Genomic DNA, 14,435 nt, shown 5'->3' with positions numbered 1-14,435 from the left:
TAACAGTCCTGGCTGTCCTGGCTGTGGCTCTGTAGACCAGGCTGGCCTTGAACTCAGAGATCCGCCTGCCTCTGCTTCCCGAGTGCTGGGATTAAAGGCATGCACCACCATGCCCAGCTAAAAATGTTTTAATCCAAAGCTATAGAGAAACCTTGTCTGAAAAAAGAGAAAGGAAGGAAGGGAGGGAGGGAGGGAAGAAAAGAAAAAAATCTGTTTTAAAAGAACTGGAAGAAACACAGCAAACATCCACTGGTGGTTTGCACAGGGTGGCAAGACTGGGAACGATTAGTTCCTCTTAAATTTTTTTTCCCAAGCCACCTAAAATGAGTGTGTATGAATGGCTTAAGCATGCTTTAACCGCGGTCATGTTCTTGTGATCACAGGCAGCTGGTTACAGGATGTCCAGCCATCTGGTTGAGGATGCTACAGGAAGAGGTGTGATTTTAAATATCAAGTGTTTCGTTGGGAAATAATGTTACCCTGTCAGCCCAAGGCCGGATGTGATTACCCCATTGGTGATGGGAAACAGAGCGGCAGAACTCTATGAAAAATGTTGGGACAGACAAACTGCCGACCTCCCAGAACAAGGAACTGCAACGGTGCAGAGAGGGTGGGTAAGAGGAAGGTAGCGATCCGGAGGGAACACCCTCCATCTAGTGCCCAAGCGCACTCAACTCCGAGGTCAACTCAGGTGACTGCTAAATTTAAAAACCGATTTTGGCCAGTGAGAGGGCTCAGTAGATAAAGGCACTCGCTGCCAAGAGTGATGACCCGGATTCAATTCCTGGAGCCCACATAGCGGAAGGGGAGAACCAATTCCTGAAAGTTGCTCTTGGACCTCCACACACATGAAATGGCACACCATCCAATGGCCCACCTACCCCTCACATACACACATAAACACACGCAGTAAAAACACCATGGGCATAGTATATGTGTGTGTTTGTGTAGACATGTGTGTGGACTGGATTTATCTGTGGAGGCTTTGAGTGCCCACCTCTATTGCTGCCCACATCAGTTTCTGGAAGGGTCTCTTGTTGGATGTGGTGCAAGCCCCAGGGGTCCTCCTGTCTCCCTCTCCATCCCCAGGGCTAGGGTTATAGACATGTGTCACCCTGCCTGGATTTCCCCACTGGGGGCTAGGTGTCCAAGCTTTTGTCCTTGTGCTTTTTCCCCATTGACCCACCAGCACAAACCCAAATTCTAATGCATTTTGCTTTTTGTTTTGTTTTTTGAGACAGAGTTTCATGGTGTAGCCCTGGCTGTCCTAGAACTCACTCTGTAGACCAGGCTGACCTCAAACTCACAGAAATCCTCCTGTCTCCGCTTCCCAAGTGCTGGGATGAAAGGTGTGCGCTACTATTGCTCAGCATCTAAATTTTTTATTCTCCTTTAGTTGCCAAATAATTTCATAGCAAATCCTAAAATCAGAAGAAGCCATCAAGTGGCTATAAAATATTAATGCATTCTAATAGTATTTACGGTTCTTTAAACCCGAAGCCACCTCTTTCGGCATGAATTCTAACACGTTTCCTCCAACTTCACACAGCCTCAATTGTTAGCACATACGACTCTGTTTTCAAAATAACTTTCCTGGTCTCTCCCAGCCTCTAGTCCAGAGGTTCTCAGCCTTCCTAACGCTGCAAGCCTTTAATACAGCTCCTCATGTTATTGTGACCCCAACCACAAAATTATTTCATTGCTGCTTCACAACTGTAATCTTGCTACTGTTAGGAATGTAATGAAAGTCTCTGAAATGCGATCCCAAAGAGGCCTCGACTCACGGCTTTAGATCTGCCGCCCCAAGGCCATGCGTCGCTTAACTGTGCACCTAGCCCTGGGAGTCACAGGAGGACTGTGCTGGTCACTCACTACCAGAAGAGTGCCAATGAGTGCAACGTCGGGCACCTGGCGTCACCCACCACAGCTGCCACGGGACCCCTTTTATTCCACACCAGCCCTTGTTATGCGTGTCCATCCCAGCTCGCACAGGAGTTCAGAACTCACGGTTGACAATGCCGTACAGCAACACACACGGCCCTAACAATGTAAGGCTGAGCCGGGAAAGCAGAACCGTGGGCAACACCGGCGTCAATAGCAGAACCATGCGGCACCCCTTTGTTTTGGTATTTATTCCACCAGAGAGAGTGGAATAAGGCAGTGCAAGGGTGTAGGTGTGGAGCCTAAAGGGGACCATGGGAACTTCTGAGGTTCAGGAGCTGTTTACTGATGAGGTGCACCGTCTGCCCGTGGGCTGTTTGAAAATCGAATCATCTCTTGCAACTTCCGCAGCAAGAAAAGAGGACATTTTACAGTCCCCCGTGACGGATGACAAGACCAAGGCTTGGAGGGGAGACACGAGGAGCCTGTGCTGACTAACAAGCCGGTGGTGGAGGGAACCTTGACCATAGGCATTCTGATTCCAGAAATAGCAGCAAGATTACTATGGCAACCCCAACCCCTCCATTTCCTCAAGCGTAAAGCAAAGGCTCTGAGGCCTGACACAAGAATAGATCCCTCCAATGCCGCCATGATTAGGGTGGGGACCTGCCGTGCCACCCAAGCCTGTATATCCCTTTGAGATCAAGCAGTCCCCATTGCTACACATGGCGGTCCCTGATTTGTCCTCTATCACCACGTGACCAACAGATTCAACCAATGAGGTGGTTCAGCATATAAAGGCGGCTTCCCACCAAGCCTGACGACCTGAGTTCGATCCCTGGAGCCCACGAGGTGGAAGGAGTGAGCTGACTCTGCAAGTTGACCTCTGGCTTCACACATACATGGCGGCACGTGAGCACGCATGCTGTCTCTCACACACAATCAATACAAATCAATTTAAATTAATATAGGGGCTAGAGATACAGCTCTCTGGTTAAGGGCACTGACTGCTCTCACAAAGGACCTGAATTTGATTCCCAGCACCCACAGGGTAGCTCACAACCATCGTAACTCCAGTTTCAGGGGCTCCAATGCCCTCTTCTGAACCCTGAGGGTACAACACACACACACACACACACACACACACACACACACACAATGCACAGGCATACAAACAAAGCATTCATACACATAAAATAAAAATTTAATATCTATAGAGAAAGCCATCATTGTCTGTGTGGTGTAGATTCTTCCATCATGAGCACAGTATCTCTCTCCATCCCTCTGGCACTTTGATCAGCACAGAGAATTTAGACAGGTTTTGTTACATTTACACCTATGCAGTTCTCTCGTGGGGGAGTTGTTGTATATGTCCGCCTTTGTTTCTTTAATGCTACTAAAAAGAAATTCCTTGTTGTTTACATTTTGACCTTCAATGCCAAACTCACGTAAATTCTAAGCATGTTGGGTGTACAAGTGGGGATTCCTTGGCATTTTCTTTCTTTCTTTCTTTCTTTTTTTTTGTTTTTTTTGTTTTTGTTTTTGTTTTTTGAGACAGGGTTTCTCTGTAGCTTTGGAGCCTGTCCTGGAACTAGCTTTTGTAGACCAGGCTGGCCTTGAACTAACAGAGATCCACCTGCCTCTGCCTCCTGAGTGCTGGGATTAAAGGCGTGCACCACCACCACCCAGCTCCTTGGCATTTTCTATGTAGACAAGCAGGTAATTTACCAAGAGCTTAAGGGCCAGCGGGATGGCTGTATGGGTAAAGGCGCTTGCTGCCAAGCCTGACAACCTGAGTTCGATCCCGGGGACCCATAGGATGGAAGGAGAGAACAGATTCCTGAAACATTCCTCTGACCTCCACACATGCCACACGTACATGCACACACTCTTGCTCACATATGCATCTGCACACTCACACACATACAAACTAAATAAAATATAATGATTATTTTTAATTAAAAAGCTTTACTTTCTACTTTCTAGTCACGTGGCTTTTTCCACTCTGTCCCCCTTGCTTTTTTCGTACTGGTCAGTACGTCTGGTGTCAGGAGGAACAGAAAGGGCAAAAATAACCATGTTTTTCCTTGTTTCTGATCTTAGGGTGGAAGAATCCATCTTTCAGCATGGGTGTGGCATTTGGAGGTGTGAGGTGGAGTGAGGGGATTTTGTGGGGACAGTTCAGGGACTTGGATTGGATGTGATGGGTTGAGGTGTCATTGGGAAGAACAGGCAGCTGGAGATGGGACTGGCAGGTCAAGGGCTTACTGTCACCACCTTGAGGAGACTCAGTAAGAATGTCGGCCAGGAAACAGGGCATGAAAACAACATGGCGGGAGCCCTCGGAGAGCCAGGCTAAAAAGAACTGTGGGGGTTTCCTTCCTCTTTGTCTTTTTTTCTTCCCTCCCTCCTCCTCACCTTCCACTCTTGGTTCTAAACAGAACCCAGGCCTCACACACGCTAGGCAACTGCTTCAGCCCCAAAACTCCACTCTAGGTGGGCCCCCAAAACTTTTCTTTAACTTGGTCAAATGACCAAAGCCTTACAGCAAAACTTTACGGAAACCATTATGGAGAGAACCATGGCGAATTCCCCGTTAACACTGGCTTAGTACCCAGCAAGCTCTTGTCCATACTAAGGAAAACATGTCGGTAACAACGCCACATCTACGGCTGTGCTGTATCAGTAGCAAATTAGCTGTCAAGCCTGCAGCATGAACAGAACTTGAGGAAGGATCACAGAGGACCAAACACTGTGGGTGGCGCAGGGAGCAGGGATGAAGGAGAAAAGGGAGTGGACGCGGAGCTACGGCACTTGTGGCCCGAGAAAGAGAATTCATTCCACTCTCTGCACCTAGTGTCCAAGACAAAGGACTGAGGGGGCCACTGAAAGGGCTCAGGCAGCCTGCAAGGTTAGTCTGAGGGGCCAGAGTCTCTTCCCTCCAGGGTGAAGCTTTGGGAACTGCAGATCCAGACAGTGAAGGTCTTTGCACTTTGAGCCTGAAGCCCACCGTCTGCCTGGGGTGCTGACCTCTATTCCCAGGGCCCCACATTAAGAAGGCTGCATGGCACAGAGAACTGGAGACCCAGAAAATCCTTCAGCCTCCTGCCTCAGCTCAGACTCCTCCCCTCCCTCACCCCAGAGGCTTCAGGCAGCTCAGGGTTGGGGACTCTGCTGGGCCCAGTCGGGGGGGGGGGGGGTCCTGGTTGCCTGCCACCCATTGTCCCACAGTCCCCTTCCATTGCCTGGTCTCTCTGCCAGGCTTCCAGCTACGTGATCTGACTCTTTAGGACAGGAGCGCAATGGCTCTGGCTGGGCTTTGGCTTCGGGTGAGGAAGCAGTTACTTGGCAGGCCAGCGGGAGGCTGAGTGGCTGGGCCGGGGCCCTGACAATGGCATTCTGAGGCAGTGGCTCCAGAGTTTGGCAGAACGCCAGTCTCCAGCTGGTGTCAATAGAGCCGGGACAATCTGAGAGACCGCGCTGAAGATGCTCATTCCCAGGCACTCTTGTCATGTCTACCTGTGAGCTCGGTTATATACACCGTGAGCTCTCACGGCCTCCCAGCCACGGGTATTCCTGGCCTCCCATCTCAGTTCAGAAAATTTAACTAAAATCCAACCGGCTAGCTGACAATCACATACACACCCAGGCTGACTCCGCCATCTCCTTCTCCAGGGGACTGTCCTCTTCTGGCCTCAGTTTCCCCAAGACTACTGTCCACCTTTCTTCTGTCCCACATGAACAGTCATAAGGGACAGAGCACTCAGCAGGGACAGGAGTTAGAATCTCCTACCTGAGTGGCCTGGCCAGGCGACAGGTGAAGAAGCATAGCAGGCCCAGGGCCAGCATGAACAGGAGGAGGCCGCCAACTGCTGTGACCACCATGTCCAGGGTGGGTGACAGGAGGGCCATCTTGGAGTGAAGCGAGCCTTTAGATGTGGTTGTCACACAAACCTGCTGACTCTGAAGCCCGGGGTTACCCTTGAGCTAATCTCAGGGGATTAGGCAGGAAGGAGGAGATGGAACCTACAAAGGTCCCATCCCCCACCCCAGGCCTGGGTGAGGTTGTGGGCAGGGCTACCCGACGCTGCTCATTCAGCTTTGCTCCTCCACACCTGACCCCAGAACATTTGCTGAGCACCTGCTGTATACCCAACTCGGTTCTAGGTTCTAAAGAGATTACTGAGCAGCCAGTAAACAAAGCACCTACTATGTGCCGGGCACTTTATAAGATAAAAGTAAAGAAGGGCCAGGGGTGTGGCCCACAAAGTCGAGTGCTTGCCTAGCATGCAGAAAGCCCTGGGCTCCATTCACATCACAGTGTAAACCAGGCATGATGGCATGATGGCACTTGCCTGTCATTTCAGTACTTGGGAAGTGGCAACAGAAGGGCCAGGAGTTCAAGGCCACCCTTCACTATTGTGCCGGCTAGTGTTAATCGTCAACAGACTTAGAATCCTCAAGAAGGGCCTTTGAGTGTGCCCATGGGAGCTATTATGATTAAATTGAATTTTGAAGATCTGGTGGCACCATTCCCGGACTAGAGTCCTGACCTGGGAAAGAAGAAGAACCAAGCAGCACTGTGTGTTCACCTGAATCCTGATGGTGGATTCTATGCCACACAAAATACATACATAAAAACATAATGAAAGGGCTGGAGAGATGGCTCAGAGGTTAAGAGCACTGGCTGCTCTTCCAGAGGTCCTGAGTTCAGTTCCCAGCAACCACATGGTGGCTCACAGCCATCTGTAGTGAAATCTGGTGCCCTCCTCTGGCGTGCGGGCATACATCGAGGCAGAATGTTGTATACATAATAAATAAATCTTTAAAAAAAACATAATGAAAATTTTGCATCTGCCTGTCTGCACTCTTGGGGGTTGTGGGCATTCCATGGAAGGGTTTAAAGGGGCACTGGGGAAGATGGGCTTTCTGGAGGGGTGGATGTACTCAAGTTGAAAAAGAAGAGGTAGACATGGGGACATACACCTGTAGTCCCGCAGTCAGGAGGCTAGTGGTGACTCCATGTCCTCCAGCTAGTCACCTCTGGGCCCCAGGGAGAGCAGAGGTGCAGCTCGGGTCACATCCCTGCCAACTGGAATTTAGAGCGCTCCCTGATGCAGAGAGACTGGGGAGGATGTAGCAGGGACAGGGGTTTCCAGCAGGAGGCCCTGCTGCAGGCTGGCTTTAGCTGCAGGGGCTCAAAGGGGACCTGGGACCTGCCTCTCCCCCAACGCAGGTGTCTGTGATGATCCTTGCTGCCCAGGGCGTTATTCATTCACAGATGGAATGAATTTCATTCATTCATATTAAGGGCTCAGGAAGAGATGCCTGCTGGTGGGCGTGGGCTGCGGTTAGATCTGAGAGGAATGTCTCTAGATGGTGTTAAGCCAGACAATGGGGAGCAGGAGGACAGCAGAGCAAGCTTTAGGTCTCAGGTCTCCAGGTGCAGATGCCCCTCCTGGGCAGGAAACTGACACACAGGAGGACAAGATTGAAGGAGGGAACCCCGGCCATCCCGGCACACCCCCAGCCTTGGTACAGCTGTATACTGCCCTTCATGTTCTGGAAAGTTCTCTGAAGTTTACCCAAGGGCTCTGCCTGCCAGCTGCCCTCACCCCAGGCCCAGCCAGGCATCACCTCCTAACACAGCATGAGCGTCTCTGCCCTTGGGCAGTCTGTGGCTGGATAAGCCCGTGCAGCAGCCAGGAGGCAGGCAAGGCCTGCCAGGCCAGCCAATAGTGGGTGTTGGAAGAGGCAGCCTGGCAGCAGGAGGGCAACACTGGGCCAGGCTGCCAGGGTGAGCCTTGTCTCTGCCCCTTAAGCTGGATAACTGAAGTAAGAAGTCTCGCCCCTGCATCAGGTAACTCTCTCGTGGAGTGAGGGTCTGAGAGAGATTTGGGGCTGTCCTGAAGATTCTGGACATTTTACCTGTGGCAGAAGGCTCAATCTGAACTGGGGATAGGCAGGCATGAGGGTTTGTGGGGCAGAAGCAGCTAGGAATGCAGGGAAGTGGGCAGAGAGAATGGGGGAGACAGAGGGGAGCTTGATGGACATGTGTGCGTGCAAGCATACACACACACACACACACACACACACACGTACACACTCACACACACACACACACACACACACATTCACGAGCCTGTCCGCATGCCTGCTCACCTGAGGCCAGAATGATCTTTCCTGCCCTAAGTGTTTGAAGCAAAGTTCAGCATCCGGATCAAGGAGGTCACAGGTCCCGTTCCCTGGCCTGTCTCATACACACTGGGAAGAAACAACCTCCAGGCAGTATAAGGCTCTGTCCCCTTAGAGGGGACAGACTATTAAGGGTAGTCTCGGAGGGAAGGTCACCAGGAGGCCTGGCAGTAAGGAGAGGTGAGAGGAACAGCCAAGAGGATCGGCAGCTAAGAGGCAGGACGCGCAGTATTTCAGTCAGGGACAGTGGCCAAGCAGACAGCAGGTGTCTGACGATAGAGCAGCCTGGAGTGGCCCCAACAGAGTCAAAGCAGGACCTGGCTTGTGCCTTCACTCATCCACGTCACCAGCCCGATTTCATAAGTGAGGGCATGGCTATCAGAGCTGGAATCAGAAGGCCCAGGGCATAAGGCTCACTTCACAGGGACACCAGACAACCCTGTGGGCCACAGCCTGTGGCAGGCAAAGGGCCAGTGTGGGAGGAGACACAGGCAGGCTGGGAGGGAGGCGAAAGGTCCAGGGCACCACTTTATAGGTCCACAGCCTTCCTTCCTCCCTCCCTCCCTCCCTCCCTCCCTCCCTCAGGCCCGTGAGCGTGGAGGCTGAGCAGGGAAGAGGCTGAAGGCACACACAAGCCATGCACCCCTGAGGTGTGTTTCAGGCCCCCGCGGCTCCTCCGATGCTGTACCCAGCCCTGGCAGTGGAAATCCCTCCATTACCAGGAGGCGTGGCAGTCCAGTCCTTCCTTTCACTACCATCAATCACTGACAGGCACAGAGAGGGTCCACGACCTTCCAGAGTCACACAGCACCTTGATGGGTCTTCTTCCCATTGGAGGAGTTTATTAGAGGAGTAAGCCTGTCTGCAAGGCACGGTGCAGATGCTGGTGTTTCGGAACTCATTTATGCACACCGCCAGAGGATGATACATCAAACATAGCATTAGAGAACACTCCTCCCTCATCCTGCCCCGAGCTTACAGGGTCTGGCTGTGACGCCCTGGCTAGCCCAGAGACAGAGATACGTAGGCAGTGTGATGGTGAAGGTCTTTTATCTCAGAACTTGGAGGCAGAGGCAAGCGGATCTCTCCGAGTTCAAAGCTATCCTGGTCTACATAACAAGTTCCAGGCTAGCCAGGGCTAGTTGTACCTCTATTGACTCATTTAATCCACAGTAACCTGCAAGCTAAACACTACAGTTTTCCCCATTCTACAGATGGGAAAACAAGAGCCCAGAGAGGTTAAGCAGCTTTCCCATAGTCGAACAGCAAGTGACCACGTCAGAATTCAGCCTTCCGTGTGGGTGTCTTTCTGTTCTGGGGAAGCCTCTTGGGGTCCGATCGTAAATTCCTGCAACAGCACCCTGCCTGACTGGAAATGAGCCACACTACTCGCTCTGCGCAATACGTACGCAACAGGGACCGGACACCTGGTGACTCATGACTCAGAACGCATTCTTCCCAAATCTCATTTTGGCATGCTTGCCTTGGACTCCTGGGGGGAGGGGTTCCCCTAGCCCCAGAGAGAGATGAGGTTACCTGCCTGAGGTCACATGTTGAGAAAGGCCTAGAGTCACTCCCGGGACAGGCTGGGTCCAGCTCCCTGCCCCAGAACCCATAGCCAGCCATACTGTGGAAATCCCATGGGACTCGGGCAGGATGTGATCCTGGGTACACCCTACCTCTCCCACAATCCCCGGCTTCAGATCATCCCCCTAGAATGATGGGAGTCAACGGCTCCCACACTCAGACGCCCTTTCCACCCCCAGCTCTGTCCTGGCTGCGTTCCCCCTGGGAGGACCTGGTTAGCACCCTAGACACGAGGCTTCGAACTGTGTGGAGACTAGCCTTGAACTTGTGACGTGCTGAGTGGGCCTGACACAGGGAACACACAGAAGCTGGAGGTTGGCAGCTGGGCCCCCACAGCATCCTCTCTGCATTCTGATGGAGCCTGTGACTGCTGTTAGGCTCCCAGGAACTGGGGTGTCAGAGGCTCTCAGCTGTGGGGGCCAGAGGGGCGGGAACATTGGTCTGTGGTGAGCTAATCAAGGCAGGTGTGGTGCCTCAGGTCTGTCATCTCCACACTTGGATGGTGGGAGCAGGAAGAGTTAGCCTGGGCTACATGAGTGCCTAACTCAAAGAATTAGACCCACGGTGGGGGGCAGGGGAGAGGCTGTGATCACACTGACCGCTCTTGCCCCTGTAGGAATGGGGATTCAACAGGATAAGGGACAATGAAGGAAAACACTGTCACTTATCGTGATAGGAAGCCAGCAAGGAAGCCAGCACAGTTCTGACTGGTGGATGCTGTCTCTGCTCCCCAGGCACAGAGGAGTGAAGCAAGATGGCCAAGGTCACACAGCAATAATAATCAGAGGAGAAAGTCTTCACAGGGCACCTACTGTGTGTTTGAAGCTTTCTATGCGATCTCTCTAGTGTGGGCAGAACTCTCAGGCCCACCCGTAGAGAAAACTCAGGGCTCCCTCAGCAAGGTGTGGGAGTGCTGGGAGGCAGCCGGACCTGGTGGACCCCTCATGCAATGCCTTTGGCACCCCAGCATCTAACAGAACCGTCTCCACACGGACTGGGGCTGTGACATGGGACCCTACGTCAGCAGAGTCTCCTGGCTTAGCCTGGGCTGGGGAACTGGCAGGAAGCCATGTCATCTCAGGCCACTCCGGCTCTCATCCAGCTCCTCCTGTCTTGGATGTGACCTGCCTCCTGGGGGCATTACGCACATAAGGGTAGGCTAGTGTCCCCGGCCTTCCCTCTCTCCCTGGTCACCATTCTGAGAGAAAGTGAGCCTACAGGGACAACCCCAGGCTGGCCTCCCATCCCCAGCACAGGGGTGATCGCTCCATGAAGCTTCCGAAATCAGCTTATGAGACAGGACCACTTTGGTGTTCTCTGCTGCCCCCGCGGTGACATGGTGATACCTGCTGTCCTATCTGGCTACTCCAAATCCATTCCCCTTCCTAACGGGGACAGAGAAGCCCACCCCCTTCAGCTGTTGTGACTGGCAGATGCTAGGATCTTCTCCACCTGGATGGCACGGTGCTGGGAGTGGGGAACCCCAAAAGAGGAACAATGGCCGGGAGGGTGGACTAGAAACCTATGGAGAAACTCACGAGTCGGACGGTGGCGTCCAGGCCATGGACGCAGGCATGCCTGAAGCTCACCTCTGAATGGGAGCCAGTTCATTCTCCCACTGTTTGCTTTGGCTTTTCCGTTGCCTGGAGTCCAGACTCTGCACTCAGAACTCCAGTCCAGAGGGTTTTCCTCAGCTCCCCACACGATAAACAATCACATCTGCTCGTTCACGCTAAGCTGGCTATTTCCACCAAAGGGAAGAGAGACCGGACAAACAAGCTAAAGGTGGTTGGACACAGGAGCATGAGCCACACACGTGTGGAATCCAGGGCTGTGCACAGTGATGCATGTCTGTAATCCCAGTACTCCAGAGGCAAAGGCAGGAGGATTGCTGAAGTTCAAGGCTAGCCTGAGCTACAAAGAAAGTTTAAACCAACCAGGGCTAGATAGTGAGAACCCTGTCACAGAAGAAAGGAAGGGAGGGAGGGAGGGAGGGAGGGAGGGAGGGAGGGAGGGAGGAAGAGACAAAGGAAGGGAGGAAGAGAGAGATAGGGAGGGAAGGGAGGAGGGAAAAGGAGGAGGGAAAAGGAGGAGGGGAGAATTAAGAGGGATTTCTGGGCAGGACTGCCCAGCATGGCTACAGTCACACACCATCCCACAGCTTGTCATGGGTTTTATTTAACATTGTGTGCCCAGCCTTGTGCTAGGTCTGAAGGTGTCCACTCTGCCCACTGGGCCCTTCAGGCCAGGATCAGTCAGCCCCCAGGAAGTAGCTAATACAGAACTGTGTAACACCCATCTCAGGGAAGGAGAGAGGTACGGAGGGGTGACGTGACTCACCCAAGGTCCCTGAGCAGAAGAGGGGGCAGAACCAGCCACTTACCAGATGTGCTGGCCCCAAGCCTGGGGCCTTTGCCCCTGGTCACTGGGTAGCAGGGGTGGGGCTGGGCCGTAGCTCCTCAGAAGCTGTTTGTTCTGCCTGACAGCCTTCAAAGCAGTTTTAAAAGTTAAAAGAAACAGAACCGCACAGTGTCCTGGGATCCTTGCTTGCCCCAGTGCCCAGGGACTTCAGCAATGCTCTCCCATAGAGAGCGCACTGCTGCCCAGCAGCCTGGCATCTGGGCCTCACACGATTTCCTGGGGAACCTCTGTCCACTCCTGAGGCCCAGCTGATGTGGATCTCACACCTCCTGTGCCTCCACATTGTGCTCAAACAATGGCCCCCAGGCTGCTGTTTACTTAGCAGCTACTGCCCACCAGGGGCCAACAGAATAGGTCAAACCTCTGTCAATGATAAGGCAATGGACAAGGAAATGAACCCTGCCAAAGGTAAGCTAGGTTAGTGTGCAGGAAGACACAGGGAGGGAGTGAGGGAGGGAGTGAGGGAGGGAGAGAGAAAGAGAGAGGCTGGGCTCACCAGAACCCATCTCCAGGCTCTACAGCAGTATCACATAGCTGAGAGACTGTATACATCCGGCGGAAGATAAGAAGGCTCCAGGCTGCACGTCAAGACTATCAAAGCCATCTGCACACATGTGGGGTGGTGACTTCCAATGGGTTTCCCCCACTAGGCTCATCTGGTAGACCCAGCTTCTCTGGTCTTCCCAGTACTCATCCGGCTAATGGTCAAGCCCCATGCTGTACCCCCCATCCCGCCGATGGTCAAGCCCCATGCTGTACCCCCCCATCCCGCTGATGGTCAAGCCCCATGCTGTACCCCCCATCCCGCTGATGGTCAAGCCCCATGTTGTACCCCCATCCTTCTGATGGTCAAGCCCCATGTTGTACCCCCATCCTTCTGATGGTCAAGCACCATGTTGTACCCCCCATCCTGCTGATGATCAAGCCCCATGTTGTACCCCCCATCCCGCTGATGGTCAAGCCCCATGCTGTATCCCCCATCCCGCTGATGGTCAAGCCCCATGCTGTACCCATTCCACCACACACACGCTATGCAGCAGGCCACGTCTGCTCAAAGCCTCAGTCAATAGGATGCATGTGGAAAGTGTTTCCCAGAGGAGCTATTGTTGACTTATTTTTGCAGTGTTGGGATGAAATGCAGGACCTAGCCCATGACAGGCAAACACTATCACTGAGCTATAGAGCTATACACCTGTACTTTGAGGTAGGGTCATCCTCATTTTAGGGTACACAGAGAGGTGAAGAGACCTGTCTAAGGGCACACAGCATAGGAGCAGCGGAGCTAGGATTGAGTCTAAACTGTTCAAAGTTCAAGCAGTCTGCCGTCATGCTGGGGTGACTCAGCTGACGTTTCACAAAAGCACAGGCCTACAGGGGACAGCCGCAGGCTTTTGGGGCTTTTCCTCAGGAGGCTGAAATCCAAAGAGGTTACGTGACCTTTGCAAAGTCACACAGCCAGAGCCTGAACTCTTAATTCTCCTGGCTTGGCACTCCCGAGTGCTGGAATTACAGATGTGAACCACTGTACTAGCCTCTCATTCTGGTTTAATTTGCTCGTGTTTTTCTTTTCTGTTGTTGCTTTGTTTGCAATGTTTCTAATGTTTAAAAAGTGCAGCTCAGTGGTGGAGCACCGGGTTCCATCTGGCACTGCAAAAAAATTAATTAATTAAATAGAGGCGCAGGTCTGTCTCTTCTAAACTGAGCTAGAGTCTAGGGCTGGTGACTTCAGTGTCTTTGTGACGCTGCTTTGGAGCTCGGGGTGGAGCTCGGGGCACCGTGCTTCGGGTGTGGTGGGGCAGGCCAGGGGCTGCACGCCTTGATCAGAAATAAACAGAAGGGGACTGGCGATGTAGCTCAGTTGGCAGAGCGCTTGCCTAGCACCTAGGAGGCTGAGCTGAATCTCCAGCACCACAGATACAGGGCATAGCGGTGCGTGGCTGTAACCCCAGCACTCAGAAGAATCACGAGTTCTAGGTCATCCTTGGCTATAGAGTGAGCTGAGTAGTGAGATCAGATTGGGCTACATAAGACTGTGTTTAAGAAAGGAAGGAAGGAAGGAAGGAAGGGAGGGAGGGAGGGAGGGAAGGAAGGAAGGAAGGAAGGATAAACAAAAAACAAGTATCAGAAGTGGCTCCTGCATTCCACCCCGAAGTCGATTCCCCATAACGTGGAGCAAATGTGACTGCCCAGCTGACTGAGGAAACGGAAGCCCCCAGCAGCCAGAGCTGGGCTTGCATGTGCCCAGAGTGGGGAAAAGGCCATTTGAAAGCCTGGGTTAGAAACAGGCAGCCTGGACAATATTAAAGACGTGCGGGGTGACAGGAAAGAGAAGGGGACCCCCACACATAGTC

The 14,435-nt window shown here is 52.7% G+C and overlaps 1 protein-coding gene across 1 annotated transcript in view; it reads right to left on the bottom strand.

The window, feature by feature from the left end:
• Alpl (alkaline phosphatase, biomineralization associated) overlaps positions 1–8,227 on the bottom strand; it is a 30,421-nt gene extending 22,194 nt beyond the window's left edge. The window contains exon 1 of the mRNA XM_041652037.1: positions 8,044–8,227. The gene's annotated coding sequence lies outside the window, so the exon portion shown is untranslated. The remainder of the gene's footprint in view (positions 1–8,043) is intronic.
• Positions 8,228–14,435: the final 6,208 nt, after the last annotated feature.

This window comes from Microtus oregoni, unplaced genomic scaffold (assembly GCF_018167655.1).
Source record: "Microtus oregoni isolate MIOR12 unplaced genomic scaffold, Mior012 000005F_ref0000423, whole genome shotgun sequence".
In the NCBI taxonomy this organism is placed as follows: Eukaryota; Metazoa; Chordata; class Mammalia; order Rodentia; family Cricetidae; genus Microtus; species Microtus oregoni.
The sequence above is the reverse complement of the archived record's forward strand: the minus strand, read 5'-3'. Positions and strand labels throughout refer to the sequence as shown.